Source organism: Amblyomma mixtum, chromosome 9 (genome assembly GCF_055824585.1).
Source record: "Amblyomma mixtum isolate Tamu chromosome 9, ASM5582458v1, whole genome shotgun sequence".
Lineage (NCBI taxonomy): Eukaryota > Metazoa > Arthropoda > Arachnida > Ixodida > Ixodidae > Amblyomma > Amblyomma mixtum.
This window is the reverse complement of record NC_143020.1, coordinates 30,980,998-30,986,997: the sequence shown is the minus strand read 5'-3', so window position 1 is coordinate 30,986,997 and position 6,000 is coordinate 30,980,998.

Sequence of the window (6,000 nt, the reverse complement as noted above, 5' to 3'; positions counted from 1 at the left end):
TCTGTTCATCAATAACAAACTTAGGCCGGACTCTACTATAGCGAAACTCAAGAGCATAGGTGAACAGGTAGGGCGCATGATCCGCCGTATTTCCAACAAGCGGGGTGGTCTGCGGGGCAGGGACGCGCTACGGCTCGCCTATGCTTTCGTGACCAGCCGGATCCTCTACGCCGTGCCGTACCTACGCACTACCAAACAACAAGACGAGCGCATTGACGCCATCATCAGGAAGGCAACAAAGCGAGCACTGGACCTCCCGGTGGCTACCTCCAACGCCAAACTGAAGGCGTTGGGAGTGGTAAACTCCTATCAGGAGTTGCGGGAGGCACACCTCGTGAACCAATATACGCGGCTATCGCAGACGGTGCCTGGGCGCCGCCTGCTAAACCGCTTACACATCCAACACACATGCATACCAGAGGGGACGGAGAACAACCCGGTGCTGTGGCGCCACATGCTCTTGGTCGCTCCGCTCCCGCGTAACATGGACATGGCTTCACATGAAGGCAGACGACAAGCGCGGGTTCGCACGCTTGAGAGGCAATATGGCTATAAAGAGGGCGTCTATTACGTGGACATCACAGGGTCGTCGCCCGCGGGATTCTTCACGGCTGCCGTAGTCCACCGGGGAATGAATGTCGATGGGCTATCTTTTCGGGCCCCAAATTCAACACGAGCGGAGGAAGTCGCAATAGCTCTCGCTGCCGCCAATCCAAAATCGAAAACGGTTATCACAGACTCTCGCCGGGCCTGTGAACATTATCTTGCAGGCGAAATATCACCTCTGGCCTCGCAAATTCTAAGACGCGCTCTCGCCGATCCAACTCGCACAAAAGTGATCTGGGCTCCTGGCCACCAGGGTCTACGAGGCAATGAGGCCGCTGATGCGGCCGCCCGAGCGCTCACACACCGGGCTCCTCATCCTAGCTCTCATGGCTCAGAAGCTCATAAACCGCTTTTGCGGTTCCGCGAAATCCTAATTTATTATTGCGACAGCCACCGTCTCTACCCGGCACCCGCCAAGGGGCTGAGTAAGGCGGAGGAGCGAACTCTGCGGCGCCTGCAGACAGGAACCCTTCTCTGTCCTGCAATAGCAAAACACTTCGATCCGAACGCAGATGGGCGCTGCCCGCACTGTGGAGAGATCTGCGATATCTTTCACATGGTGTGGGCATGTACTCAGAATCATCACCTTCCCCCCTCCCCCACCCCCACCCGAGAGGCATGGGAGACTGCCCTCCTCAATTGCTCCACACTGGAGTCCCAAAGGGCTCTGGTCAAGCGGGCGCGAGACGGGGCCTCGTCATGCGGTGTCACGGACTAAGGATACCGACCATGCAGCAGGGTTATTATTTTTTTTTAACCCTCAAGCTCTCTTTGATAAAGTTTTTCACCACCGCCACCACCACCCCGAGACGCGCGTTGGGTGGGCGCCTGGATTGCCACGGAAGCCGCGTCCGCCTGCCCGGTGGAGTGAGCGTTTCACCTACACCGAGTGTGAACGCGCGTTCGAAATGCGCGGGAATGCCGCTCGAGGACATTCCGGTGTCTGTGCGATGGCATCGTTCTCCCTCTCCCAGCGCGTGACGGCGATCTGTCGTGACGTCATATCTCACGTGGTGCGTCGTCACTGTACCACGTGTCTGCACGGCGTGCAACCACAGCGACGGCGCGAGGTGGACCCTCATCTTCCTCTGTCGTGACGTCATGTGTCACGTGGATGTGCACGGCGCGTAACCACGGCGAAGGGCTGTAGTGTACCTCTAGTAATATGCTTCGCATAAAAACAACCACATACCGCCGGTGCGATCCGAACACGGCTTCCACCCGTCGCCGTTCGATGACGTTCTAGGTCACATCAGCGGTAACTCAGGACGTGCTACGTCCGCCGCTTAAGAACGTGGGTGGCGCTGATGAACACTCTCAAGGTTAGGTTATTTTGAAAACATAAAAATCCCCGAAAGCAGAAGATCTGACAGCCGTCGCCGTAGATCAGCGCTAGAGCATCGGACGCTTAATTCGGAGGTCGTGGGTTGGGATCCCACCGGCGGCATGTGGTTGTTTTTTCTTCTGCTTTTCATATCAATTAGAATTAAGCGGTAGCATATTCAGTAATATTCTAAATCGAACAAGAGCAGAAAATAACTAAATAATTTAAAAAATCCCCCGTGTCCCCTGGTTTCTGTGGCTCTTGGCTTCTCTCAAATTAATAACGAGCCCCTCTTTACTCTTCCCTTGTTTCCTATATATATATATATATATATATATATATATGCGGCGAGTATTTATAGGGGTTGAAAAAAGGCTGCTTCAATGCGCCTGAGACAACCCCCCCCTAAAAACATAAGAAAAATACCAACTGGCAACCAGGCGTTTCGCGCATAAGGAATGGCGGGGTAGGGGTCGGAGACGTTGGATGTTATTGTAGTTCCTCGCACCCGAACAAATTATGGGCCACAAAGGTTAAAATACTGTTTGCCAACTACGCTTAACTCGGAATGTATATCTGTGTTGTGAAAGCAGATGCCACAACTCCTTTCTGTTTTCTCCTTCGTTCCTAGTATAGTATTTATCCCTGCCGTTTAGGTCCCGTCAACTGTTAAGAGATTGCTTTGCCTGATTCCGCAGCGTAGTAATGTACGTTGCGATGTTGAATTAAATCTCATATAATCTAATTTAATTAATTAAATTTAATTTAAATTAATTTTAGAAGGGCGCCGGCTGGCCGCTCTGAGGATCTGCGTGATAACTTCCTTTCTTTCTAACTTTCAGTGGCCGTCTGCACTGCTCCCAGGCCATTTGCCATTTGCGCTGGGACGGTATTTCCAGTCTACTATTTTAGTCCATTAACCGGCAGGTGCCACTCAGATATGGGCTGTACCTACAATGGAAACAACTTTCCAACTTTAGCGGAATGCCGGAGCACATGCAAAGCTGGTAAGATAACCTTTGCTTTTAGAGATAGCACCCTCGACCTCGATGCCAATCGGAGCACGAAGATGTCATAGAATGAAAAACCTAGCTTTCTTATACCTTTAGCGGCTACGGCTACAATGTATCAACAAATAACCTAACTACATGTTCGTACCTATGAGATATAATATTTTGTCATTGCGTTTGTTTCTCTCCCTATTTTTCCTTCATAACGCGAGTGCCTCTTCGGAAACGTTCGGTGATTCTTCCAGCTAATTAATTGTCTAGCTATACTGAATTTTGTTCTTTAATTTTTCATTACAAGTGGAGCTTACCGTTTTCTAGTGGTGAATCTTTGTTGTGAGTTACGCCGTTCAGCGTGTTGTATTTTGCTTAAGTGCAAAGATTTGCAACTATATCTCTCTATTCTGCCTGCTGGAAGTAATAGCAATACTTTCTACGCGACCTAATTTTACAAATTTAGAAGAATGTGCACTGCTTCACACAAATAGTGGCAATTCTCTGCAGATAACGAGTACTTCGGAGAATAATAATGGTTTCTATTAATCGCGCGTGTGCGATCTAAATATCTTGTTTTGTAATGAGAGGCGATTAGTTAGTCATAAAGAGTTTTTGCAGCCACACGAGATGGGTAAAGGAGAAGATGCAGGTGTTAATTAGCACAATCTCTCTTTGATTACTTCTAACTTTTATCCGCTCATCATTGCATCCTGTTATGTGCAATAAGTACTCTCCCGTAAGTACCTCCAAATTCAAGACATGATTTCCCTGTAGTGCATCGACGCAGCTCTGCCCATCAACACGCCGAATTGCTATCTTGTCACTGTTCTGCTCTGACGCCTTCCACACACCTGAAGGCTGCGAAGCCCCAAGATGTCAACCACGCTGCCATAGTCCGGTCCCTCAGCGCCAATGTGGAGTAGCAGGCAAGGGCTATGTCACCACCAGCCGACCTCCTTACCTTTTCCTCATTAAAATTCCTTTCTCTCTCTATCTCCTCAGCGCCAATGCTGGATCGCTCTACCGCACGCTGAGCCGGCTCTTTCTCGTAGACGGTGCTCTCTTGTATCACGTGAAGCAATTCAATTGCCGACTTGTCTTACGATAGCCAATGGTTTGGGAGAAGTCGGCCCCTGTCTTGCACACATTGCACGACTCTCACTGAGCAGGCCACCTTGGTATTAGCAATGCCTACTTGCGCATGTAGGAAGCACTTTAAATGGCATATGCTCAGCAATACCAGTGAATATGTCCCATCATGCCAGACGAGCCGGTACAGGAAGTCGTCCTTGACAGCACCGAAGCTGCTCCCCCCTACAGGCATTTTCGCCTGCGAGTTCGTTTTTGCGACTCTTTGGGCTAGACCATTTAGGCGAGTTTCCCACCTCGTTACGGCAACAGGAATATTCTTATTGCCACCCACCCCTTCTTCAAGTTGGTCAAAGCGCTACGTGTACCCGGTACGTCACGCATCATTCCGCGTTGTTTGTGGAGCGGATTCTTCTTATCCTGCATGGCGTACGCCGGCACGTCACAAACCGTGGGAGCTCCTTCAGGCCTTCAGAATTCGAACGAGCCCTCTGTTGTTTCAACATATAAAAGCTACTACGACTGGCAGTAACCCACAGTAAAATGACTTCATGGATCCGATAAACCACTAAGTGACATACTTCCTACGCAGATCCGTCCCCAACGAACTGATTTCGCTTTGTCCCAGCCACAGCTTACACTTTCAGTGCTGCAATGCTGGAAACCAGTCCGGTGACGCCATTTTCTGTAATCCATGGCAGAATGCCTTTCATTCTGCTAGACACGCAGGTAGGCCTGCCCCGTCCTACAGCGTCCCCACTTGGCTCTGCCCGACGGCTTCGTCTCGCCACCTCAAGGCCCCAATGAAACTTCTTCGTGGCTCATGCACCTGCGCAAGATGACATTCAGGCCGCTCAGCCATGTTCGCCCACTGTACGCGCTACTGGACTTACAGAGAAGCTCTTGCCTCGGGTCTATGACATACCGCCTCGAGGACTAATCCGAGCATGGCCAGCATAGGGTGCACAGAATCTTCCCGTAGCATATTTCTCAGCTCAAACGATACGCCTCAAGTGTACACGTTAACACCTCACACCGCTCTCTACCCCGTCCCCACTTAGGCGAAAAAATGTAACGATGGCTAACTTGGACAGCACCGCGATCGTGATGACGACGTGCCGGCAAGATGTCTACAGGGCTAAGAAGCGTTCAGTATCGAAGGTTACCCGATGCTTTTGTGCCCTAACGTGCACCTACTTTTGTATCAACGTGCACCAATGAAGCATTGTATGCATATAAGTTTTGAGGGACTCCTTGGACGTAACTAAGTGGGTATGAAAAGTTCTGTAAGCTCTCAGGTGCGTACTATTCGGGTTTCGTACCGTTATAGCATTAGCCCTCCAGAGTATTTTATGCGCAAAGATGCTAGGAAACATTGAGCTGCCCTAGAAAGGGAAGTTGAGTATGTATTATGTAATGCGACGGAGAAGCCTCCTATTTTCTCAGCCAATGCAAAGATGACGAACATTTAATATTTACAATAGACTTGTCTTTTCGATCCTTTTCAATCATTAATCCCTCTGCTACAAATGAAGAGAAATAAATTTTCAGAAAATCTATGGTGACCACTGACCTAGTCTCGAGGAGTCACTTTCGGTGCAAAATAACAATGGCGCCTTTTTCTTGCAGGTAAATAAAAAACGATCCTCTCTTTCCTGGGAGTCCAGTTATGGAAGACAAATGGAACTTACATATAGGAAGGAAATGTGACAATATTTCACTACTGTGCATTATATAGTTCATTTCCTCAAGAAAGAGTAATAAATCGTTGCAAAAACTTGACTGTCATGTTCATTATTTAATATCACACAGTCGACCACGGTATCTACCACATCTTAAGTGGCAGCCACAAAACAACTGGATGTAAAAGAAAGGAGAAAGCAGGAGAACAGTGGCGCTTCAGAACGTGGCTAGATTTATTGGACGAAATCTCTCTTTATATGCTAAAAATAGTAACACCACCACAAAAACCAAATC